We start from the raw sequence: 27864 nt of genomic DNA, 5'->3' as shown, positions 1-27864 counted from the left end.
GAAGAACGGTTAATGAAGAGGTGGGAAAGTGCGGGAAAGTCTGGAGAGAAGTGAAGGCTACGGCAGCAAATCGTGTCCGTTGGAAGGTCCTCACCGAGGCCCTATGCTCCACATAAGGAGTGAAAGGATATACTACTACTACTACTACTACTACTACTACTACTACTACTACTACTACTACTACTACTACTACTACTTTTCAAATCACAACTTCCCGCTTGGTAACTCAGTAACCAGAGCACAAATTTACGATGGCTGTAGACCCGGATTCGAATCTCGGCAACAGAGGAGTTTTATTTGCGGACAAATAAAAGTTTTTTTAAGGGTTTCCTGGAGATTCTTCTGTTCCCTCCATTATTATTGTAATAGTATTTACCCAAAGCGGTGTGGCGTGGTGTGGTAGGCCTATTATGTTTCTGGCGTACAGACAGCATCAGTCTGAAGAGGAGTAGTACGCTTTCGGGAGGGTGCAATGCACTGTATTGGGACTTCATCGGAACAGTAAAGATCTGCAAGGTGCATTGACAGATTGCAACATACATCTCAGCCACATGTACTATAACAGCGCAATCGTTCGGTACTCAAAAATCATTCCTATCTTAGGAACGGTTAGCACAACACTGGAGACTGTGGTGCAAGCATTTATGCCCTTCCTACGAATCGAGGAAAAAAGTGACAGGAGAATTGAGGAAATCCCTGTGCTTGCGTGTAACGTCAATACAGGAACTAGAGTAATGGAGTTAGTATAAATAAATACAATTTGCTGTAATATTTAGGCATGTATAATGAACGGAATGAAACAAGCTATGAATAATACGTAGTCAATCCTCCAGTTACAGTCATTTCCGACTGGACAACCTGTGACGTCGGAGCGCGTTTCCCCTCTAGGAGCATATCTTGTAGAGCACGTGAGGAAGAGTAATGTTGTGTTTCCGCTATTTAAAGATGTACATCCCTTCCACTACCACTTTGCTCTTTCACCTATACTTCCCCTCTCGAAGAGCACGAGAGCAGAGACGTTTGACGTCCAGGGTTGGGACTTAACGCGTAAGAAAAGATTATTTACATTACAGTAAAATACGCGTAAATAATGCGTAATTAACGTAATAAATGTAACATACTTAAAAAAACCTCCAAGAATTTTTATTTTTACTCTTCCTTTGTTCAGTTTGTGATGAAAATTTACCGTTTGAACTGCGAACAAACCTAGCATGTAACTCGAGGCTGCCAATTAATGTAAAAAAGTGGAGACCTTAAGAAGATTTTGTAGTACATACTGGATGAAGTGAAAGGTTTCTATACAGAACTATACACATGGCTTACGACTAACAAATATAGTAATGACAGTGGAAGCGACATACATGTTCTGACATACAAAAAGTCTATTCAGCCATTCTTCCCAACTTTTTGATGATTAGTCATTTACCACATAAAATTTGGAAAATGAGTATATTTAATGAGTTATTATGTTCAAATCATAATAATTATCTTAAACTGTTATACTACAAAAAGTCCTTTATCACTAAAATCGTTTATTTTTAAAACCCCACAAGTGACAAAAACAAAACTTTCGAGAAATCAATAAAAACTGTTTGGTTTAATTAATTTTAATTTTCAAAATGTATTTAACAAGTGACATTAGTTGCTAAATTTTATGTTTATTCACTATTAGTTGCGTTCTATAATATATATATATATATATATATATAAAATCTCCCCAAAAATAATTAGTTAGGATGTTATGAAGTATTTCCAACAAACAAACTGAAAGTAAACAAAGCATTGCTATTTTTCTAAGTATTAGAGTGAATGAAAGTAAGTATGAACAATGTTATAATAATCTATATGAAAATTACAGTATAAAATCACAAAAAAATATTTTTTTCTGCTCCAACAGACATTTTTCTTATCAGGATTTAAAAGGAATGAAGTAATTGATGTTTATATTGTCAAAATCAATAAAATGTTAATTACTCCATGTATAAAACAGTTTTCTACATTACGTATTTTACATGTAAATTACACGTAAATGTCTGGCCGCGAAACCAGGTGGCCCGGGTTCGATTCCCGGTCGGGGCAAATCACCTGGTTGAGGTTTTTTCCGGGCTTTTCCCTCAACCCAATATGAGCAAATGCTGGGTAACTTTCGGTGCTGGACCCCGGACTCATTTCACCGGCATTATCACTTTCATCTCATTCAGACGCTAAATAACCGAAGATGTTGATAAAGCGTCGTAAAAATAACCTACTACACGTAAATACGTACAGATAATTTACTCGCCTAACCCTGATGACGTCACAGAGCCAGAAGTTGGAAAAGACTGCTCCAGTACAAATGCATTAAAACAGAATGTAACGGTACTGTTAAGAGGACAAGTAAAAGACTGTCTCTGAGCCACAGACAATCAACAGTTAACTAGTACATAAACACATGAAAATATCCCGAAAATATTGTTATTGTTATTTATCCATCTATTTGTAATTTGAAGCGTGTATAGTTACGCATGTACTATGCAAAAATCAAAGATCGTAAATAACATAGAAAGACACAGTTACTATACTGAATTATTTATTACTACATGATTCCTGAAATGTGAAAGAAATATAAGACTAAATGACAAACGGTCTACGTCAATAGTAAAAAGGATGGAATGAGATCGGTACAGACCATGATCTAAGTCTGAAGTCCTGAAGTGAAAAAGAATAAGAAGAAAACAATTTGTATAGTATCTGTAGTGATTGGGATATTTAGTTTCTACTACACTCAATAGATCAATTTCCACTTATATAGTTATACACAAACGGCAGATACACAAGTGGTGTTACCTGAGACATTTTACTGTTGTTTTCACAAGCGCACAACTCAAGGACTGCCAACACAGCAGTCTACACTTACATTACATCAAAGCAACCTCTATTTGTGTGTGCTAATGAGAATGTTGGTAATGCTGTAACTGTTTATTTTCATTTGTTTATATTTATGTATGAATAGACTTGGCACACCTACACATAGTTGGCTTCACTCGATTGCGCTGTCTTGACTCTCACAATGATTTTCTCTCGAGAGTTATTTAGTTTTTTTATTAGCATTGCCGGTGTAAGTACTGAGACTTCCTATGTATGCAACGGAATACATGTATGTGCGTGAATGAATGAATGAATGAATGGAGAAACATTTAAAAAGGTACACGAAAACGCGTTTTTGCAAACGAAATTGGGGCTGAAAAGAATTAATGTCTATGTGAGCTCCAAGCCTATTGGTCACTTGTCTCACTCATTGTCGGATTTTAGTCGTTTCATATGAAAGAACATATAGCATTTTAAAGGGGAAAGTCGAACATGAATGTAACATAATATCTACCGCATGAGAGGGGACGAAACACTATAGAACAACAACAGCACAGGATCGCCGAAGATGTTAAAAGCCAGGGCAGTGAGTGGAGAGAAGGGGCGCCGCAGTTCTCACAAGAAAAGGGATTCGAGTCCTTCCGCTGTGTGAGTGGCACTCGAGTAAGCTCGCCGTAGGGGACGTACCGAAGGCGACACGCGGAAGCCAAGACTCCGATTTTATAAGGATTTAGTTTGTAAAATGTCGATATTTATATGGAGGGAGGGAGATATGGTATGTTCTCGTATATAATTTATGTATGTATGTGTGTATGGTGTTGTATTATATTTTACAAGTAGGCTATGTATGCAGCGTTTTCTTCATTGCATTATTATTATTATTATTATTATTATTATTATTATTATTATTATTATTATATCATTGTTGTCATCGTCACATATTTTTACAAGTTCTACAAGTTTTTTTTACAAATATTTTAATTCATATTTTACAAGTCCCACAGGATTTATGATAGGCCTACAGTTCTTACTTTCAGCGTACATTTGTCTGATAACGCTGATATTACATTATCAAAGATATACACTATCTACCAAAAAGTAATTGGGCACTGTTTTGCCCCTTTAGAACCTCGTGGTACCACCTCTTGTTGCTATAACAGTAGCCACCCTGTCAGGCATGCTCTCCACTAGTTTGTGTAGGATATCCACTGGAATGCGTCGTCATTCCTCTTGCAACATGGCACTCAGTTGGGCAATGGAAATTGGCCCCATCTCCCGAGACCTCAATCGCCGGTCCAATTCATCCCAAAGGTGCTCAATGGGATTGAGATCAGGACTCTGTGCAGGCCAGTCCAACCGGTGAACATTATTGTCTGCATACCACCGCATAGCAGCAGCCGAAACATGGGACCAACTTCCACTGTCCAACTGAGTGCCATGTTGCAAGAGGGATGGCGACGCATTCCAGTGGATATCCTACACAAACTAGTGGAGAGCATGTCTGACAGAGTGGCTGCTGTTATAGCAACAAGAAGTGGTACCACGAGTTTCTAAAGGGGCAAAAACAGTGCCTAATTACTTTTTGGTAGATAGAGTATGTCCAAGATCTTTTATAAAATATGTATTAAATCATAAAATATATGCAAGTGTAATGGGGTTTCTTTTATAAAATGTAATTGCAGCTCGTTATCTTATAAAAGACCTGACTAGCTTGAAACCAATATGGCGGAACGTTAATATTGTTGGACTGTTGGACGATCAAAATGTTGATAGGCCTATGAGAATATGAAGCAAATGAAATGTTATACAACACAAGGCACGTGGACTACAAAACCATAAATAAAAGATGAGAAGTGTACATAAAAATAGCAGAGACTATAATTGCTGTGCAGGAAGAATGAACAAGCCTGGACAAATTGAAAATTATCTTCTTCCATTCTCAAATAATTTATGTAACTTTTCAAGTCCTCGCATTGTAGCTCTTTTAATAAGTTTTGATGGATACTTATCTTATCAGGTCTTACAATCCATGGTTTAATTAACCCATACGCATTTCCTTTTCTTTTATTTATTTATCAGTAATATGCGTATTGTAATATTTTGAAGTAATTGTAGATAAACAAGCATAATGTCGTTCTTCTCTTATTTTTTAATATCTGTGATCAAGAAAGATTTTATTATTTCATTTTACTTTATTTTACTTTGGGTAGCTCAGTTGGTAGAGCAGCTGGCTACGGACTGGAAGATCCGGGGTTCGATCCCAGGTGGTGACAGGATTTTTTCTCGTTGCCAAACTTTCAGAACGGCCCCAAGGTTCACTCAGCCTGCTATTAAATTGAGTACCGGGTCTTTTCCGGGGGTAAAAGGCGGTCAGAGCGTGGTGCCGACCACACCACCTCATTCTAGTGCCGAGGTCATGGAAAGCATGGGGCTCTACCTCCATGCCCCCCAAGTGCCTTCATGGCATGTTACGGGGATACCTTTACCTTTACCTTTTTATTTTACTTTAAATTGAGGCTGATGGTTCCCATTCCTTAATTTTAGGTTATCTTTGATAAAATATATTATATAGTGTGATATACTTCAAATCCTACCTTTTATCATAGATCTCTGATACAATATTTTATCATATTCTTTGTCAAAGAACTTTGATAGTGTAATACCAGCCTAAGAAATCTACAAATCGCTGCAGGGAATCCGATTAAACAGAGGTGTCAACCACAACATTTTTAGGTGACTATTACACTTTTACTACGTCACACTACTTTTGACCAATAAAACGGTGCGAAAGGACGTCTTTCAACAATCATGGCTGCTTATCGCACAATTTTATCGTGTCCCTAGCATTTGTTTAATTTTATCGCGTCCCTGGTATTTGTTTATTTTTATCACTACCCTAGCATTTGTTTCTTTGTCTGCCAACATTTCAAACTGCACTGGTCTGGACGTCAAAAAACAGAAAATTACAAACCACTCCAGTCGATGCACAGCACTTTCAAATATGACTCGGATTGGCATTCAAGAACAAGAAGTCCACACCTGTGGAGTAACGGTCAGCGCGTCTGGCTGCGAAACCAGGTGGCCCGGGTTCGAATCCCGGTCGCGGCAAGTTGAGGTTTTTTCTGGGGTTTTTCCTCAACCCAATACGATCAAATGCTGGGTAACTTTCGGTGTTGGACACCGGACTCATTTCACCTGCATTATCACCTTCATTTCATTCAGACGCTAAATAACCTAGATGTTGATACAGCGTCGTAAAATAGCTCAATAAAATAAAAAGAACAAGAATTAGTAAAGATCGTCATAGCTATGCATCTTCCCTGAAACTCTATTGACAAATAAATGAAGAGCACCATTCGGAAATCCTGAATAAGTTGAGGGATACACCATGTAGTACATCAACGAGTTCACTTCTTTTACGCACACGTCCAATGCTGTATAACATCAACTGAACCACCAACCACTAAAACATTCAAATTTGAAAATTGTACTTTCAATAATTTTCTTTTAAAATTATTCATGTTTATTTTTTATTTCATCATCGTTAATTAAAACGTTTCTTGTTTATTTCATCATCCCTAATTAAAACTTTTCTAACACTTGTTTATATTATTTAGGTTATGTTTGTTACAGCTTCTGCTATATGATATTATGAATAGTCACGTATCAGAGATTGTTTAATATTAAGATTTATTGAAAATCATGTCAAGTGACGTTGATTACTGGGATCGGGATAATTTAAGTGGAATGCAACTGTTTTAATAAAAATGAAACTGAATCAACAAAGCCTTCTTGACCAGTAACCTTCTACAGACTTCAATGAAGATTCCATAGTTGGCACAATTGATATCAAGACAAGAGCTAATAATAACACACTACTGCCATCTACTAGCGTAATATTTATAATGTTGAGATGGTACAAATTTGAAGACAGTTTTGTATTTTCGTAAGCCAATTAATATTTTATTGTATTGGAGTACTTCGTTACTTCTAATCTTTATATACTTTCTTCTAATCGTGTAATAGTCAGTTAAATCTCACTCGAGTTTTGATTTTCTCTAGATAAAATCAAAACCTCTAGTGAGATTACTGGTGACTATTACACTCTTACTACGTCATACTACTTTTGACAAATAAAACGGTAGGAAAGGACGTATTTCAACCAATCATGGCTGCTTATCGCACAATTTTATCGCGTCCCTAGCATTTGTTTAATTTTATCGCGTCCCTAGCATTTGTTTCTTTGTTTGCCAACATTTGAAACTGCGTTGGTCTGGACGTCAAAAATATATATATATATAAAATTACAAATCACTCCAGTCGATGCACAGCAGTTTCAAATATGACTCGCATTGGCATTCAAGAACAAGAATTAATAAAAATCACTGATCATACCTATTCATCTTCTGAAATCCGATTTAGAAATAAATGAAGAGCACCATTCGGAAATCCTGAATAAGTTGAATACACCATGTAAGCCTAAATCAACGAGTTCCACTTCTATTACGCACACATCCAATATAACATCAATTGAACCACCAACCACATTCAAATTTGAAAATTGTACATTCAATAATTATTCCTTTTAAAATTATTCATGTTTATTTTTTATGTCATCGTCGTTAATTAAAACTTTTCTAACACTTGTGTACAGTATATTAGTTAGGTTATGTTATAGCTTCTGCTATATGATATTATGGATAGTCACGTATCAGAGATTGTTTAATATTAAGATTTATTGAAAATCATCTGTCAAGTGACGTTGATTACTGGGATTCGGATAATTGAAGTGGAATGTTGCATTTTAATAAAAATGAAACTGAATCAACAATGCCTTCTTGACTAGTAACAGTCCACAGAGTTCAATGATGATTCCATAGTTGGCACAACTGATACCGGTAACAAGAAAACATAATCATAAAACACTACTGCCATCTAGCGTAATGTTGAGATGGTACAATAATAATAATAATAATAATAATAATAATAATAATAATAATAATAATAACAATAATAATACTTATTTGTCAGAAACCAGTGTACAAGGCCTGGATATGACATCGTCAGGTTCGATAGTTGATACATTTGAAGACAGTTGTATTTTCGTAAGCCAATTAATATTTTATTGTATTGGAGTACTTTGTTACTTCTAATCTTTATATACTTTCTTCTAATCGTGTAATAGTCAATTAAATCCCACTCGAGTTTTGATTTTCTCTAGATAAATCAAAACCTCTAGTGAGATTACTGGTGATAACAGGCGTTTTCAGTTTTTCATTTTTCTTATTGGACCAATAGCGTGATATTACAGGTTTCAGAAGCGAAACAATAAAGATGTTATCCAAGATGGACATGGCAGTGCGAAGAACCTCTTCAACCATGATAGACGCTTCGAGTCGTGTAACCTCACACACATATTCACGCTTCCTTCACACTTTCTGTATTGTGCACGGTAGTGTATGTATATACGTATTCGTCTTTATCTTCCTCCTTGAAGTAAACATAGTATTTCTTTGTCCGTCGTGCGTGCATCAGAAGAGCTTCTTGTGACACGAATAACACCGTCAATGCCGCTACGCCACTCATCAGCGGACCTTGCACTTGTGTTCGTTATTGAACACGCTGCAAGGTTGAAGACTCCGCGGGCCGCGAACAACGGTTTTTTGTGTTGTTAGTATTACTATTCTGATACCGAACAACGGAATCGCGTTCTTACCAACTGGTAGATAAAATACTACTAAAGGTCGTTGTTTCAGTCATAACAATACATGACGTTCCACTTCCCTTATGACGGTAAGCTACAGCGAAGTTTGTTAGTCTCTGTCGAGAATTTTCTGAGTTTAACCCTAGATCATATAGCTGGTCGTAAGGGGACTTTTGCGTGAACGGATGGAAAAAAATCAAACTATAAATTTGCTAATGCATGCTGGTTCGAGTCCTCATGGGGAAGAAATTTTCTCATGAAATTTCGGCCAGTGTATGGGACCGGTGCCCACCCAGCATCGTGATACACTTGGGGAGATATAATAGGTAGCGAAATCCGGTTGCGAAAGCCAGCTATAATGGCTGGGAGAATCATCGTGCTAACCACACTATATTTCTATTATGGATGGATGATCATCTACCTCTGTTTCGGCATGTTAACGTTAGGCCAACAGCCGGCTGGTCGGTCTGGGCCCTTCAAGGACTGTGACGCCACGGATGATGATGATGATGATTATTATTATTATTATTATTATTATTATTATTATTATTATTATTGGGGTTTCAATTTAATGAATTTTGAAGTAAGATTTAGTGGATTGATTAGTAGCACTCAACATAAAGTCTTTTTACTTTTTTAGGGTAAATAGTAGGTCTATATTTTCATCATTCCTGTCCGTTTGTTCGTCACAATAACACTTGTATAGTATTTAATATATGAATATCAAGAGGATTGTTAGTTTCGAGAAAAATAATGTATTTATAGAGCATAAGCTGTAGGTAGGCTACTTTATTTCTTCAACTGCAGCACATCTTCGTATGAAACTTTATTGACGCAATTCAGTCCAGTTGTATTGGTTTTATAAATCTATACTATTAGATCTATGAAAAATGCTTACAAATTCTTTTGTGCGAGATCGTGCGTATTTGCTTGTTTTCCGCACAGAACCAATACGCGGTAAGTGTGAAATACCACATTCAGTATTCCCAACGTAACACACATAACAATTTCCCTATTCTTACCGCTTAAGCGTCATATTAATTTTACTGCTTTAGGCTTTTAACATATTATTTTTAAAGACGTTCAATATAGTAATAATTATAAATTGGAAACTTACCACTGCAATTTCACCTAAATTGCACTGTTAATTATTGTTTTTAAATATTTGCAAAAATTAAGTAAACTCTATAACACCACAAAAGTTACTGCATTTGTAATGCAAGTAACATTAAGGAAGCCGTGAAAAAATCAACAAGACAGGAAAAATTAAACTTGCCGATGTTATTACTGCAATATGTTATATAAATAATATTGTTAAAATATTAAAATGAAAAATAAATGATTACATAACCTTACCGTTTGTTTTAAGTTCGCATTTATAGACTGGGGGAAAAAAAAGACAGACGTATATAACGGCCTGCTGCAGTATAGTATACACAGAAAACATTTTATAGGAACAATGTTGAAGATATATTTGTTTTCCACAGTTGCCGTCATTGAACAGAAACCAAGATGGAGATTTCATTGCAACTAATTAGAAATTACTCTTTCAGGTATGTAATAAACGATCTTCGCACAAAATAATGTACGATACACGAGCGGTATGTTTGTTTTCATGTTCTCGGAAATTAAAAAAGCTCAACTATGTTTCGCTTTTTCAATCTTTTCCTCGAACATGAAAACATACCGCTCTTGTAACGCATATTACTATTAAGTCAAGAGAAATAGAACGTAAATTCTCAATATTGATGAATTACGTAACATGTAATATATATATATATATATATATATATATATATATATATATATAAAACATTCTGGAGTTAAGATTAGTTTGCATTATGGTAAGAAATTCGCAATAAACTTTTGTAACACAAACCACAACTACTCAAACCGAGCGCACAAATTCAAGTGATATGACGGAAGTAAACTGCGAATAAAGATTTCATAACTGCACGATGTTATGAGAATATTCCGGAATGGATTTTAACAATAATATTTATACACTCTAATAGCCACATTATTAAAGAACAGTTCTATATTGATTCCACATTTTATTTATTTTTTTATTTATTATTTTGCTAATAATTGTAACATAAAATATAGCCTAATATATACAGAAAAACTTTAGCTTGCCCCTGAAAGAGTAGAACTCGTACTCAGGGGCGGAGTCCTGAATTGAAATTAATAATTATACAATACAATTTGTCTTATGTCTACTGTGCAATTATAGTATATAAATTTAAATTTACAATTTTTCAATTTTTATAAAATCCATACATAACTTTTTAAATTTAATACTAGAACTATTAGAATTGACAAGATTAAGATATTTAAATTTTAAAAGAATATTTCGTCCCACTGTGCGTCGTGAGAAACGATGAAGCAGTAGCTCTCTCTCTCTCTCTCTCTCTGTCTATCCAGAGAGAACGAGTACGCCAACGTGCGATATTAAATCGCTTTCAACAACCCACTTGGGGCTACTGCACGCTGATAATGTTTAATTGATTCTGTGTGGGACACGCGTGGGATCTATTACGTATCTGCACCGGTTATTCGCCCTGTTCGGGATAAATAATCTGCAGCCCGGGACTAGCTGGCCTTGAATCTGGTTCTCATTCCATTTCTGTACATAAATGAATTTCGTTTTCATAGATACTAATTCTATACGGTCTTATAAGGACGTTTAGCTGTACTTATACAGTGAATAGCTTGTTTATAAGTCGTGTATTAAGTTCGTGACAAATGATCACTATAGGTCAACAAGTAGTTCATAACTAGGGAACGAATTTCTAGTTCCGTACCTGTTTTGTTTGTAATATCCTAGACATATACAGATATCTCTACGTTTCATGTACACAGGATCCACTCATTAAAATTCTATAGGACCTGAAACGCCTAAATGAGCCATAAACTCCTATAGATTCCTAAAAACTATCTTTGTGTCTGAAAAGTGCCTTTTTTGTATTTTACGTAGGGTAAAGGTTGGCAATACTGTGATACTAATAATATTATGATAGTTATTTTTGAGAATTGTTTACAGTTTTACGGAGCGAGAGGAAGATCGGTTTTTTGCGTCAACGTATTAAGGGAATGTTCGTGGACAAGTTTCTGCACAAAACCGGTCCTTTTCTCTCTCAGTAAGATTGTAAAAAATTCTCAAAAAGTACTATCATAATATTGTTAATACCGGTATCACAATATTACCAACCTTTATCCTATATTTAAAATAAAAATACCGTACTAGAAATGCAAAAATACCCAAAACCTAAAAAGATGCTATTTAAAATGTAAAAAATTATCTTACAGATAAATGCTGGCCTGGCAAGTTCGTTTCATATTGGTCTTAGAAGGAGAGGGAAGAAGATTATACCTAATTTCCTGGAACCGAAGTTCGTTTGGAAAAGTCCAATTTAGCATAAAAGGGGTGGTAGGTAGGTTAGGCGAGAAGGAATTTGAGTCAATTCAGTAGCACTCATTTTCAGCAGCAGTTCTTTGTACAGTAGTGGCAAAAACAACCGGACCAATCCTTGTAGCTGATTTCAGAGTCACAGATTCAAATTTTGCTACCAGAAAACACATCCATCTTGTATAATTAATTGTAACAATGAAATTTATAGCATTTTTTTCGATTCTCACCGTCTTTTGTTTCCTTCAATGCCTCAAACTTGCAGACGAAAAAACTTTGAGAATTTTATTTTCATCTGGCATCAATATTACAATTCTCTCTCTATTCGGCAAAGATAGCTGCGTATTTTTACATTAAATAGCAGTACATACCTCTGGCTTCACTATCCACACTGAAATTACCACAGTTTGACACAATACACAGCACAGGATTCTTTTCGCTGTTCTGCAGTTGGTTCCCAAACAAAAAATCAACAACGTGAGTTGGTTCCCCATGTTCAAATATCAACAACGTGAGTTGGTTCCCCATGTTCAAATATCATCAACGTGAGTTGGTTCCCCATGTTCAATGTAGGTTCCATCTTGCACAATCTTGGTGGAGGAAAATTCAATCCTTAGGTTTGAGTGCGGAATTTAAAAGTAAGGAATCTGAAATTGGTCAGCTTCTAAAAACTATATTCGGACTGAATTTATTGGCTCCTCAAGAAGTTTAAGATTGTTTTGTTAATGACTTAATGGCTGTCAAACCTATAGATGATCGATTGGACCAGTTCTTTGATTACCTCCTCCATACTTATATTACACCAACAAGTGAGCATCCACCTCCAATGTGGGCTGAGTTTACTTCTTCCTTAGGGCGAACAACCAACTGTTGTGAATCTTTTCACAGTAAATTTAATGCGCACTTTTGTGCTCCACACCCAAATATATTTGCACTTGCAGATGCTCTGAAGGAGGTTCAGTGCGATACTTACATTAAGCTTAGGAGTAAAAGTAAATGTAGGCCTAAGATAATGCAACAAAAGGAAACTTTTGTGAAAGATTGGATGGAAAAGCTTTCTGATGGCAGTGTAAGTAGATAAGCATTCCTGCGACATGTTTGTTTCAAATTTTTACCAGTACAGAAATAAAATTGTGAAGTTATTCGACGCAGCGTGTCCGCCAAGTACAAAACATTTTTAACCTACCTACTACTGTAGACAGTAGTTGACAGTCCAAAGTCTGTATAAAAAGGGAAGGGAAATGTTTTCTGTCTTGATCTAGCGCGGGAACCAATTGAAGTACACAGGAGAAATCAACCTGGAACCAACTCGAGTATAGCTCTGGGACGAACTGGGAACTAATTCACAGATTTGAGAACCAATTCCAGTACAGCCATTCTTTTGTATCAGCTACAAGGGTCGGTCCGGTTTTTTTTTTCATTACTGTACATATATTCCAACTAAAATGGAATACCTATTAAAATTAAAATTATTAATTGTTAATTTTATGTAAACTCCTAACAGTCCTAAATTGGATTTTATGAAGTCCTAAATCTCTATTTTTAGAAGCTAGAAATCCGTTCCCTATTTATAACAATATAACTGTTATACAGCTACGTCATAGTTTCGTCATTATTTTATTATTATGAAAGATAACAGAATAACTGAGATTCCTTATTGTATCCGATAGTCTGTGCTAGTGTGCTGTACTAAGTATCGATAATACAACTAGACCTGATCGATTACCATGTTATACGGTATTCTGATCAAAGAGTACGGCTACAGGAATATTATTATGTCTGTAATGTAATATTTTCTAATGTGATTGTATTTACGAAAATCAACATTTTAAAAGACACGTATTGAACTTTATTTCTGTTTATTCAAGCGTAACTGATGTGATATGGTAAGGGATGGTAAGCCTATAAAAATAAGACTCCCGTCACTAAGTTAGTGACTGTCTGAATTGGCCCAGGAGCAAGGGAAATCCGAAATTTCGCAAAGAAAAAAAAACTGAAACATTTTGTAGATAACAGAGAGATAAATTGATCGACACAGAAAAAGCTGAACATAGAGAACCCAGAACAGACGACGATGGTGGTACGTGTGATGGTGATGATATATATCATTTTATAATTTCAACAATCCGTATAAAACCTGATTCAGTTTCTTGAAAAAAAACTTGTCCGAAGCCTCTTTCTTCAATGAATATGATCGAAATGGAATCCTTACCCCTTTTAGTTAGAAGTCGTCAGACGGCTGATAAAAATCTGGACCTAGAAACGTGATGATATAGCAATTAATTAAAAATATCTGGCTCAAACTAGAGGTCATAGTTCAGTACCAGAAAGAAAACGTATATCCCTTCACCATCAAATCCAGGCGAAGCGTGTTACAGATTTCACTGTTCCGTTACGAATGGAATCAAAAGATCCACGGATCGGAAAGTGGGAATGGAACATCACGCTGTACAAATCAATCAAACAGCTCTTTCGATAAATAATTATTTTTTAGTGCAATAATTGCTTTTATGCTCTTTCATCATGTACACAAATCATTACACAGCCCGTACCAGCATTCATATTTTTCACCGCAGTGTTTCATATTAAAAATGCAACAAAGGTGACACATTCTCTCGTATATGTTTTACGCGTTTCGTAACAGTTCAGTTTCTTTATTATGTTTCGAATGATACTAATGTTGTATTTTGTTGAACTGCAATTTAAAAGTTACGCAAATATTCCCAAAAGTGTGATAATTTGCTTATTGTATAAATTGTACGGTTTAAATTGATACATATGCAATCAAATTTGCATTAATTTACATAAACATAATGTAGTCTGTTTTAAATATGTCTATTATTTTTCAGTTTATGAAAATCGACAAGTGCCAAAAATGTATGGAACAAGAAGGGCACACATCCTCCACATTTCCTTTATTAAATTGGGTGAGTAAATAACATTTTAACCGCTTATACTTTATAATATTTAACAATATAGTTTGTAGTTTTTCGAATCACCGATACTGCGTTGTCTGCGCAGCACGCATATATGGGAGCGCGCCACTTAGCGGACGGGAGATAATTTGCTCATTCCGTACAAGTGTTTAAGGCTATTGTAGAATACAACTGATATCGCATTTTAAAGTATTAGAGGTTACATTACAAAGTAAAATGTTAGACATTTGAAAACAAAATTAAGGGAAAATAACAAACATGAGTAACAGCAATTACATTGCATTTAATAGACATTTAGAGGTTCAACAATGTTGTTGTAAAATTTAAACTTCCTATATTTAACCTAATCTAAGAGCTGAGCGTACCAAAACTTTGTAAATTTAATATTGTCCAGATAGGAGGTACCAGGTACCCTTAAACGAGAGTAAACAGAGAATCCAGTTCCGCGCCGTTGGTCGTGGTCTAAGGCATCATGTCTGTACTAGTGTTTCGGAATGAGCGTTGGTTCGAGTCTTCTTGGGGAAGGGATTTTCTCATAAAATTTCTGCCAGTGTATTGGATCGGTGTCCACCGAGCATCGTGATGGACTTGGGGAGCTACGCTGAAAGCCGATTTCGAAAACCAGCTATAATGTTTGGAGGGGGGGGGGTCATCGTGTTGACCATACGTTACCACATTCTGGTTGGATGCTCGGTTATTTCTGCTTTTCTGTTCACAAGCAAACTTCTCATGGGGGCAGATAAAAAGTTATTTTATTTCTTCCACTACGTTAATAATGTCAAAACAAGTGCTTGTACAAATTCTGGCAACTCGAACGCAATTACGAGGGCCCCCCATAAAGTAAGTTTCCCTGGAGTCGAATTTCAGAAAGGAAACAATTTCATGGAAAGATTTACTTATTGGAACAGATGCAGCAATTGTTCAGCTATTTTTCAACATATTCCCCACCGGAAATGAGACAATCGTCATACCGTGGGATCAACAGAGAGGTGTAGACGGCTGTCACACACTGGTTCCGATCCCACGCGGCAGAATTCTACGGTACAGGGATACAAAAGTAGATCTCATGTATGACAAATGTCTTATTTCTGGTGGAGAATTTATTGAAAAATATTTCAACAATATCTGTATCTGTTCCAATAAATCTTTCCATGAAATTGTGTTTTCCTTCTGTAAACGGCCCCAAGGGAATATAGTTTCCGGGGGGGCCCTCGTAATTGCGCTCGAGTGGCCAAAATTTGTATAAGCACTTGTTTTGGCATTATTAACATGGTGGAAGAAAAAAATAACTTTATCTGCCCCTATGAGAATGTTTGCTTGTCAGACATGTGAATTTGAGGCCAGTAGTCGACTGGTCGGCATTGGTCCTTGATGTTCTGTCGCACCAAGGGCGGGCGGAACAGAAAATTCCAGGACTTTTAAGTATACAGTATACTAAGGAATAGATGGATCATCTTTTACCCTTATGTGATACCTGTTAGTTTGGGTCCACTTCCAGTCTTTTCCTTCAAAATTTCTCTAGGTTCTTTCAATGGAACGGCTACAAACGGAGTGAGACAAGTGGCCTACCTGCTTGGAGCTCACATAGACATTTCCCCACAGTTTCAAATCCCATTTTAAAGACATACACTTGCTTCCCTTTCAGTTCGTCATTTGATTTGATTTGATTTGATTTGATTTGATTTGAGTGTAGAAATATGAATAAAATTAATATGCAATTAATTAAAAATATTATCTAATTTTCGTTACTTCAGCAATGCGCGCTTTGCTTCAGTTATCCAATAATTTCTGACAGTATTGAAAGACTAGAACATACTAGTACATTTTTATCATCGCCATTAATATGACGTAATAAGAATAACGCAGCCATTATCCTAAACATTTGAAGTGTGCGACTCTGGACGATAAGCTACCAAGTATGCATGCAACTAGAATCATTACGAAAACAAACAACAGTGCGTGATTTCTCTCATCTTGACATGCATTCTACGACGAAATCATGGATTTGCATGCCCGTGTTTTGCTTCTCAATGCAAGCATGACCTCGCACCTCGGAATGTCTACAATGTTTAGTGGGAAGGAAGCCGTATTTGTTTTAGTAATTTGCGTCGAATGTAAGAGACATAAAATACGACTTGTAACATACAGAGAAAAACTGAAATCGTGCTAACTTACAATACATAAATTTATGTAATTTGGAATTTTAGATGTCATAAAAAAACTTTATCGAGAAACAATTATTGTAATCGAAATATCCCGATTTTTGAGATTGAAAACCGCCTCAACCGAAATTTAAAAAAGGGGGAAAATCTCGATTTTAAGGAAATCAAAATGAATAAATAAAATATGAATAAATAGATTTTGGTGCGAAAAATGTATTTTAGTTTTCATTAATAAATAAACAACGTATACTTATAAATTAGTACATATTTTCTCAGTGCTTTTTATTATTTACATTTTTAGAGGAGCACTATGTAATGGCCACGCGCGTAACTCAAGCGGTAGCACGTTTGCCTACAGATCCGGGGCTGCGTTGGATCTTAGGATCGAATTCCGCTTAGGATGATTGGCTGGCTAGGGTTCTTTTTTCCGAGGTTTTCCCAAACTATGAGATGAAGTATCAACTTCTTAAGAGATTAGTTTCTACTTGACACCGAAGAAACAAGAGGTGGAGTATTAAGTTCAGTGACGTAAATGAGTAGTCTTTTACGTCATTTATCAAGGCCATTTGAAATACCTATATCAGATCTAAATATAGGTATTTGTTCATTTGTTTATTCAGCAAACATTTAACATTTTCGAATTATTACTTAGTAGTACAAGTAAACGTTTACTCGACTAAAAATCACTAATTTATTTACTGATCAGTACTAATATAAAATTTTACTGATATTTATTCAACTGACCCAATGACAGATCTAATTGTCGTTTGTGGGAAGGGGGACAGGGCAGAACAATTGCCTAAGTTTAAGATTTAAAATTAGGCCTATTTCAATTCGAATATTACTACTAAAGAAAATATTCCACTTTAATAAACGCTTAAGAAATAGAAGATGGGATCTATTGCTAATTCACGAAATTGTTTGTGGCAATGGCATATCATCCGACAATGTCATGTCCCGTTACGAATGCACCAGAAATTTTGATGCATAAATAAATATTAATATTTTAAGCACATAAAATAAATTTATGGAGACTATAGTCACAGTCCGAGACAGGAATCGACAGCGTTTTTGTACTATTATTTGGAGTAGACTGTGTATGCAACCAAATCCTTGTCTTTCGGAATTCGCATTGTAATTACTCGTACTTTACTGTATACAGATGTTGTGTTCAGCAATGGAATATCATTAGGTTTATAATTTCGAGCTTTCTTAATAACCGACGACGACTACTACTGCAGGCCTAAACTCTTAAGAAGACACGCACTACTGTAATAAAACGTGATGAATTGGACTTCAGTTACGGTGCATTTTTCAAGTATCGTTTCTGCATTAATTTCTTAATTTGTAAAAGTAAAATTCTGCTACATGGCATCACCCGTGGGAATATAATTTCCAATAGAATTTGGGCGAATGTAATTGGAAATTTTAGAGATATAGTACATAACAGTACTTTTTACACTTTAGCTGCGTGGCCAATCACAAACAAATTTAATGTCTCAGAGCAACAAACAACGCCACTCGGTTTAAATCCATTTTTTTAATAGTTAAGTTAACCCAGCGATCAAATTTACCCCAGTTCACGATACCGGTCGGCTAGCGCGTCTGGCCGCGAAACTAGGTGGCCCGGGTTTGATTTTCGGTTGGGGCAAGTTACCTGGTTGAGGTTTTTTCCGGGGTTTTCCCTCAACCCAATATGAGCAAATGCTGGGTAACTTTCGGTGTTGGACCCCGGACTCATTTCACCAGCATTATCACCTTCATCTCATTCAGACACTAAATAACCTAGATGTTGATAAACCGTCGTAAAATAACCTATTAAATAAAACGATACCGGTACGGAAAATAGTTTAAGAGAAAATTGATGTCAACCGCTGTGGAGTAACGGTTAGCCTTCCTAATCGTGAAAGAAGCGGCCCGGGTTCATATACTGATTGGGACAAGTTAAGACTTGTTCACAATAAACAAGGAACGGAAACGACAACGAGAACAACGGAAATATTGCTAAATAAATGTATTTAACTATTGTGAATGCTCACATATAAATACATTTATTTTAACATTATTTCCGTTCTCGTTCTCGTTTCCGTTCCCGGTTTATTGTGAACCAGCCTTTACCTGGTTGAGATATTTTCCGGTTTTTTCCCTCAACACATTAAGAGCAAATATTGGTTAACTTTCGGCGCTGGACCCTGGACTCATCTCGCTGGCATTATTACCTTCATCTTGCTCAGACGCTACATAACCAGAGTAGTTGATAAAGCGTCCAAAAATAAACTAAAAGAAAAATAAAATAGCAATATACCCTATAAAATCTTTGTTAAAAAAATATTGCCTCTCCCCAAAGTAACAACTGAAATGATATCTAATAAAAAGTCAAAATTTTAAATTAAACAATAGACAGTGAAATGATGGATACCGTAGTGAAATTTAATGAAAACTGAAATTTGAAAACAGATGAAACGCGCAATATGCGTATCGTAATATCATATTATTGTACTTCCATCTCGTACTGTAATATATTATGTTACGATAATTTATAGAGGCCTAAGGGTACTTCATAAATAGATGATACAAATAAAATATCTTGAAATCGATTTTTTTACAGCAACACAATAGTTTCTGTTTGTACTTACTATACTAAGACAGTAAAAAAGAAAAACGCTGCATTCCATTTGAATGATAACTTCGTTATGAACTCCTGTAAAAGAACGTATAATTATTGTATAATAATAAATATTTACCTTTGGTCGCTGATCTATAATCCCCACATATTACTGATGCAAGAAATCCTGATTGATTGGCAGTAGATCGGAAGACACTTTCTGTATTCTTATCACAATTACACGGTCGATGCTTTGTTTACACGGTCCATTCACTCTGCACTGCACAGCACTCAATTAACCACTTACACGCTGCAATACCGATTGCCCACTGCTTCCTTCACTCGCTCGTTCGCTCGCACGCGCTTGATCCCGCGCATGCTCGCTGTCACACCACAACTGTCACGGAACTGCCACGCTAACCATTATCTAGGTCTCTCTCTCTCTCTCCTTAGATCAAGTCGATGTTACTCCGCCGTTCTCGTCGAACAAGGTGAAAGATTCCCACTCCTCTTCCCCCTCCAACCTATGAGGCAGAAACCGGAATTATCGCGAAATAATGAAAAAAGTGAAAAGTGAAGACAGTTTTGTCTTGTGACACGAACTTGTAGGAATAATTTTCAGTGGTTGTCTACTAGAAAGAATGCTCTCTCATAAAACTTGTGAAAAGAGTTGTATTCAGTCTGTGCACCTGTCCCGAACGTTTGCTTCCCACGTGCGCGACACTAGGTTCGCATCAGGTGCGTACATGATAATTCTGATAACAGATTGCATATTTCATAACAGTAACAGTTGAAAGCTATCAGGAAATATTTATTGTTTGTAACACAGTCGTCCTTCATGACTATTAGAACAGGTGTGTATTTCAGGGAGGAAAAAAGTGTCACGAAGATCATAGGCCTATATAATTTCTCATACGTTTTACGATTTCGTAACTATTCATGTTGCGAATGTTATTACTTATGATTTAAGTAACTGGAAGGATCACCATCGGTCAGTAGAGGGCGTGGGAGAGGCTGAGATATTATACACACACACACACACACACACACACACACACAGTAGAACCTCTATTATCCGTGGTAATCAAGGGGGTGGACTGGACGGTTAATCGAAAAAATATGATAATCCGTATCATAAAACATTTTCGTAAATTAAGTGCATAACACAGTTTCATAATTTCCACCGTGGTCTTGTGCAGTGTTGCCAACTCAGAATTCCATTTACCGCTGCACAAGCTTAAAAAAACCGCTAACTGTAGTTGAAAAACTCCAGATTTTTCTTAACACATCACTTCCAAATTTGAAATACAAACTATACAGTTTTAGGAATTGGAGAATTTTATAAAAATAGACTAAATTATGGAAAGTGTGTATCACTTCGTAGGCTCTATGTTCTATGCAAAATCGTCTGGACAATTAAAACTGAATATTTTGCATTCAATATCGCCTTACACCATTTATATTGAGCTTTCCAACTATCACCGGCAACCTCTTCCACCCAATCTTTCAAAACAGTATGTTTTTTCACACAACTATAAACTTTTGTAAGTATGGAGTTATACACGGCATATTTCTTCAAAATTGAATGAAACAGATCAAGATAATATACTGGATCGGAAACAATCACATTCACAATCACTCCAGTCGGTTCGAAATCTGATTTCACACTTAGCTGGAGACGTGCCTCCCAACAATGAGTCTGGTTTCAAGTTTTAAGTATGTCTGTGGTACATAAACTACAATGCGTAATGGTAAATTAAATAATATATAATATAAGACGACATTAAGATATATGGATCATATGAGGAGACAAAGAGGAAGGCAGAAAGTAGGAAAGCTGGAGATTGTTGGGTTTGTAGTGAAAGATCTGTCCATGGGCAGAACACTATGAATGAATGAATGAATGAATGAATCATAATATAAGTTATCATAAATGAAAATAATAATTCAGTTCATTATGTACTATTTATGATTAAATATATCAATTCATTTACAAAAACAATGCATACATGATTAGACAAGAGTTTACGAATGTGGCATACCTTATTTGTACGACAACAATGGATGAGGCAGGAAATGGACATGGTTGTACCAAATCGAGTTAACATAAAACATTGATATTTTATACTCGCACAATGAAAAATTGTGAAAATTCTATATTATTAATCTTTGGTTTATGATTAACTAATATTGTTGTCCGTAAATACATATAAAACAATTACAACATCTTTACAGAAAAAAAAAAAGTTAAAAATATCGTCTCCCTCTGCCGGAATCATAAAAAAAACTCCAAATAAATAGCTAGCCGCTGACGGTAAAATTCTGTAGCTGACCATAGTCCTGAAAACACCAGATTTAGCTACAAAACCGCTGACTTGGCGACACTGGTCTTGTGTTTAATGAATCAGAAGTTTACCGGTAATAATAATTTAAGTCCGGTTGTCAACAATGGTTTTATAAGAGCCAAGTAATTTCCTTGCGTTGATTCTTTGTGGAAAGATAGAAATAGTAAAGGTTTCTTGTTGTAGATTTACAGATTTTATACACTTCATTCTTGTTTTTAATTATATCGCGCACATTTGTAATGCCAATCTCGTCTTCTGATGCGATTTCTCTTTTCCCAAACTGATCAATTATGTATTTGTATTTTTTATTTTGATACTTAGTAAAACACTTTTGACACCTGTGAAAGATATTTCGGATAGAAATTATGAAGTACGAGCACTCGAACAGTAGAACAAGGACTGAATGCTGGACGGGTTTGCTCTAAATTTTGAGGAAGTTTTTGGGATCGTTTCTTTGAAAGCAGGTAGCAATTATTTTACAATTTGGGGAAAACACCTTCAAGTAGGCCTACCGGTAACTGTTCCTATTGCTGGCAGTACACTTGTAATATGTAAGGATAAAGGCTTATAATAATAGACTCTAGAAAAGAATAGGTACTAATATAAGGTATAGCACTACATACTTTTTTCCGCAGCAAAGAAAGAAAGAAAGAAAGAGTGAAAGAAAGACAGTCGGATAATCCGCTGATCGCTTAATAGGGTGACGGATAATCGGGGTTCTACTGTATACGTATATATATAATCTTTAGTTACAAAGATTGCAACACTAAATCAAAATCATCAACATTAAGACTAATAAAAGGAATGAGAGACAGAACAATAAAGAATCAACATTGAAACAAAGATGAATGATCAGTTTTTGATTATAGTAAAAATTCTAAAACAAAACGTTCTTACTTTCTGAACATAGAACACAAAACACACAAAGCATAATGATAAACTACAAAATAGGCCTACATACCTGGAACACCAATCAACGCTTGGTGAAGGGGGACCGAGGGCATAAAATGTTTTATTTTATTTTGCTATATTATTTTCAAATATTGTGATAAGACAAACCAGAGAATCTTACGCTCTGTATCTATACTCCGTTTCTGGAATCTGTAGAGTATAGGAGACGAAAAAAGTCCTTTGCGCAAGTGGTGAGTGGAGGGGGCCAATCCAATGACAGCTCTGCATTGCTTGAAGACGAGCGTCTAAAATGTCACCCTATTTACACGTACCACCTTTTGTCACGCGTATCTTACCTCTTAAACGATTGATTATCTCTGGACCAAGGCCTATAGCATTGTACTGTCGTGAAGCTATATTATATGCATCGGTTTTTTTTAGCGTAATTCTAAGTTCATAATTTGGCATCCTGTACCATTTCTTGGTATTTCATAAAGAATAAGCAATAACGGCATAATATAGCTATCACCTGGATTCAACAATCCCATTTTCTGTCTGAAAGTGTTCTGCAACAATTTGATAACTGACATGTAATCATAAAAGAGAAATGGAGGATTTAAAATATTACAGATGTGTTTTGCATTCTTTCAATACAGGTGTGCTGTCTGCCTCATTTTATGCTAGTCTTGCCTTTAAGAGGATAGGTTTAGAAACATTTTAAAAGCAGCATTCCGACAAGTCAATTGAAATAAATCGCTATTTTGTGTTATTTTTGTAAGAAAAGATTTGTTTTTCAAGTCTAAATTATACACAGTGTCTAGATAGTATTAGCTGTAAGGACGAGGTAAAGAAAACCTGCTGTGAATCTCATTTGATTTGGCTTGTAATCCGTTGTAATCCAGCAAGTGAAATTTAGAACGGTGGCAGGTCATGGGCATTCGTGTGAAACTTGATGCCTATGACGGCATCAAGCTTTGATGTTGTGTTAAGACTGGCTCTGCACAATCCCACGTAACATTCCGAAATGCTTCGCAATGTTAGATCTCAGATAACTGGGCCGTTTTTTTTTTTGCCAAGGACAACTGCGGTGTTTGGAAACGAGATAATTTTACTGGTCTAGAATTATTAAAACGATGCAAAATAAGTCGTCTACCTCATCACACTGAGGTGTAAAAAATAAACAGTGTCAAGTTTTTCATGTAATAGCTGCGACTCGTTGGTTACGTCAATGTTCGGTTTATTCCCCTTCAAAATTATCACAATTCTTTCAACTGAACGGTAAAAAACGGAGAGTGACAAGTGGTCAACAGGCTTGGAACTCGCATAAAATCTTCCTAGTAGCTTCAAATTCTCTTGCAAGAACTCGCACTCGTGTGCCTTTTAGCTTAATCTCCCTCCTTTCGCCCTCATTGATTGATTGTGCCTCATGGTTTTCAACGAGCTCCGTCTCGCTCCATTCTCTATCTAATTATTGGACAGGGTGGCGGTAAGTCCGCCATAAACCTTCTCATAAACCCTTTTCGATTTTGGCTGACAGAGTTGAACTCGGTTACTGGCGACCTGGAATGCAACATCGAGAATGACTCGAGAAGCAAAAGACACACATTGCTTGTTCGAAGATCCTTATCAGGTCCCACCTCTAGCCTATCTTAAGCCAGGATGACCGCCTTTAAGGTAAAAGTGAAATTTGTAAATTTAAAACTATTCTTCACTCAATCTGTTTGAAATTTATACCACAAAGTCTTATAAATTACAATAAAAAACTGACAAAATTTGAAATCCCTAGGCTAAATAGTTGCTGAATTATAAAATTTAATTTATATCGTTCTAATTGCGTCGCAAAAAATATTCCCCGTGTTATAATATTTTAATGTGCTAATTTTTGTGAAACCATTCATCATGGATGCAGTTTTCAAATTTGGTATTACTTTTAATGTATCTTGATTAGTTTGGTATGTAGAAATTTTTTCGTGTCTGATTTATCAAAATTGAATAAAAAATTATAAAATTATAATAATTAAAAGTCTGAAATTTGCACTTCATTAACCTTTGCGTCAAAATAGAATCTTCTATTGTTCCTCATAATTTTATTAACTTACTTGCAAAATGTTGTCTCAATAAGGCTAAAAGTGCAACACCTGCAACTTTTTACATAATGCAAGACGCAGAAAAAAATTGTTTTGAGAAATAAGCAAATAAAATTTAGTGCCGAAGGTTTTCATATACCTTATATCTTACTTGTTCAAAACTGTCCTGATCCATATGTTGACTTAGTCTTCTTTTATTTTGAAGCATTTTCTGAAGTATGGAATATTTTTTAAGAGGAGATGTAGGTTCAAACTGACCAAAAATCACATTTTCTAAAAACTAGTTTAAAAAAATATTACGTAGTGTTGGGAAGCTCTCCACAAAATTTTTTCGGCTCAAACACATATTGTAATACCCGCTCTAGTCCTTCGGCTAATGGTGCGACACATCAGCCCATCATTGTTACAGCAGTCTTGTGAGATTCATTGTAATGTGTGATTTTCATTCAACCAAGTCTAGTCTTGTTTACCGATACTGGAAAGTGAGAACCATATAGACTAACTTTAGCTCTAAAATCATTATATTTTAAAATAAAGGTTAATGAACTTTCATTTACGATAGCTTTATTAAACTTTTCACAAATCATGTAACCATTTCTATATTGATTATTAGAGGAGAAAAATTCGCTCCATTGCCGGGAATCGAACCCGGGTCCTTGGTTCTACGTACCAAGTGCTCTAACCACTTAACTACGCCGAAGTTCAATCCACAGCACCGGATCGAATCCCACTCTAGTGTTTTCCCCTTTGTGGCCTGACTCCAAGTTCGACATATATGTTGACATATATTAAGTCAACTGCCATTATACAAGGAGCGCACTCAATTGAGTGACTTAGTGGCCGGGATTCCACAGTAATATGCACTGTTGGGCGAAGAATCTACGTATAGATTAATTTTTGGTCCCACAGAATATATGTTATAGTAACAACAGTGCATATTACTGTGGAATCCCGGCCACTAAGTCACTCAATTAATTGCGCTCCTTGTATAATGGCAGTTAACTTAATATATATTATGTCAACATATATTTTGAACTTGGAGTCAGGCCACCAAGGGGAAAACACTAGAGGAGAGGGATTCGATCCGGTGCTGTGGATTGAACTTCGGCGTAGCTCAGTGGTTAGAGCACTTGGTACGTAGAACCAGGTTTGATCCCTGGCACCGGAGCGAATGTTTCTCCTCTAATAATAATTGTTACCGTAACAGATATATTATGTGGGACCAAAAATTAATCTTTACGTACATTTCTACATTGTTTTAAAATAAAATCCTCCTTACTTAACTAAATATTTTCTAAGGATTGTCCTAGAAGGAGTATCTCCAAAAAATAACGTACATCTAATCAGTTAGGTGCATTTTTTCAGACACATTCAATTTGTGCTGGCTTAATGAGAAAATACTATTTGACGAAATGAATGGGAGTGGTTTTCTGTTTTATTGAAGAAAAGGTATATACTACAGCAAAAACTTTATAAAAATGTATCATTTTAAGCTTTTAAAAGTATAAAAATATGCTTGAGCAAAAGTTCATTACATTCACTTTAAAGAGCTGTTTAATCTACATAAACAGTAAAAAAAAATTCAGAGTTCTATCTTTAAAGGTTTATGAGAAAACGGTACCTAAATATGAAAAAAAAATCTTTTCTCTTTCTGGAACCACGCTATAAAAAGATTTAGTTTAGCAAGGAGATTTTTTAAATCTTAAAACAGTAGAGAGAGGATTGCTCATGCTTATTAGTGAAAACTTCATAAAGCTATCATAAAATTGGAAGTTCGTTAATTTTTATTTTAAAATAGGCCTATAGCGATTTTAAAGCTGAAGTTATATGTTTGCTACAATCCAGTACCCGTACATCGACGGTCTTATATAGCCACAAATTCGGATTTAATGCATGAACCCCAGGCGGAATTCGAACCCAGAGTATGGCTTCAACGCAACAATGGAAGTACATATGCTCAAAACCCAGTTCTCTAAAACGTCGTAACACTCTACATTCTACAATTACCTCTTTCAATCAACTTCCCTAACATTTAATTTCGAAACGTGTTCTTGGTTTTAAATGTTGACTACCTCCGACCGCTCTTTCCGGTATTGCAACCAACCATCCGAGACCACTCGATTATGTCTAACCATAGACTTGCATTTAGGACATTCTAGGTCGAATTTTCCCCACTTCACATCACTATAGAAGTTCCTATGCGGATCTAAACCACTTCCGAACAACATACAACCACTGAAATGCCTGTCCGGAAGTGCGTCTTGTTTTCTGAGTAGACACAGCAGCTCTGTGAAAGTGACATCCCATCCACTTTCAACAGACGAATGTTTCCCTTTATCTCGCATGTAACACACAAGACGTTGTTGACAGAGTGGGCGTTGCAGTCACCTGGAATCAGGTAACTGATATCAGCGGATCAATATTATACGACACGTGAAGACTCACTTTGGGTTAAAAATAAAATAGAACCAGTATGGTGAATCGCTTTTCTAAGATCAGACAATTAATTGTTCTTTATCTTGGTTTGGACTGTTCGGTAGAGTGCTGAACTGTTCGCTCGATTTGTTTGGACTGTTCGGTCAACTGGTTTGGAATGCTCCGCTGATTGGCAGATTGCTTTGGACTGCTCTGCCGATTGGTAGATTGACTTGGAATGCTCTGCCGATTGGTACATTGGTTTGGACTGCTCGGTCGATTGGTTTGGACTGCTCGGCCGATTGGTTTGGACTGCTCGGCCGATTGGTTTGGACTGCTCTGTCGATTAGTGCATTGGTTCGGACTGCTCGGTCGATTATTAGATTGGTTTTGACTGCTCGGCCGATTGATTTGGACTGCTCGGTCGATTGGTTTGGACTGCTCGGTCGATTAGTACATTGGT

The 27864-nt window shown here is 36.0% G+C and overlaps 1 protein-coding gene across 5 annotated transcripts in view; it reads right to left on the bottom strand.

The window, feature by feature from the left end:
- Positions 1–27864, bottom strand: part of Exn (Ephexin) — a 467843-nt gene that overhangs the window by 174898 nt on the left and 265081 nt on the right. The window contains exon 1 of one of the 5 annotated variants that reach the window (XM_069821321.1): positions 19803–20053. The exons of the other annotated variants lie outside the window; for them this stretch is intronic. The gene's annotated coding sequence lies outside the window, so the exon portion shown is untranslated. Of the gene's footprint in view, positions 1–19802; positions 20054–27864 lie in introns of those variants that run through there. 5 annotated transcript variants of the gene reach the window in all.

Source organism: Periplaneta americana, chromosome 1, assembly GCF_040183065.1.
Source record: "Periplaneta americana isolate PAMFEO1 chromosome 1, P.americana_PAMFEO1_priV1, whole genome shotgun sequence".
Lineage (NCBI taxonomy): Eukaryota > Metazoa > Arthropoda > Insecta > Blattodea > Blattidae > Periplaneta > Periplaneta americana.
This window is presented reverse-complemented; position numbering and strand designations above follow the sequence as displayed.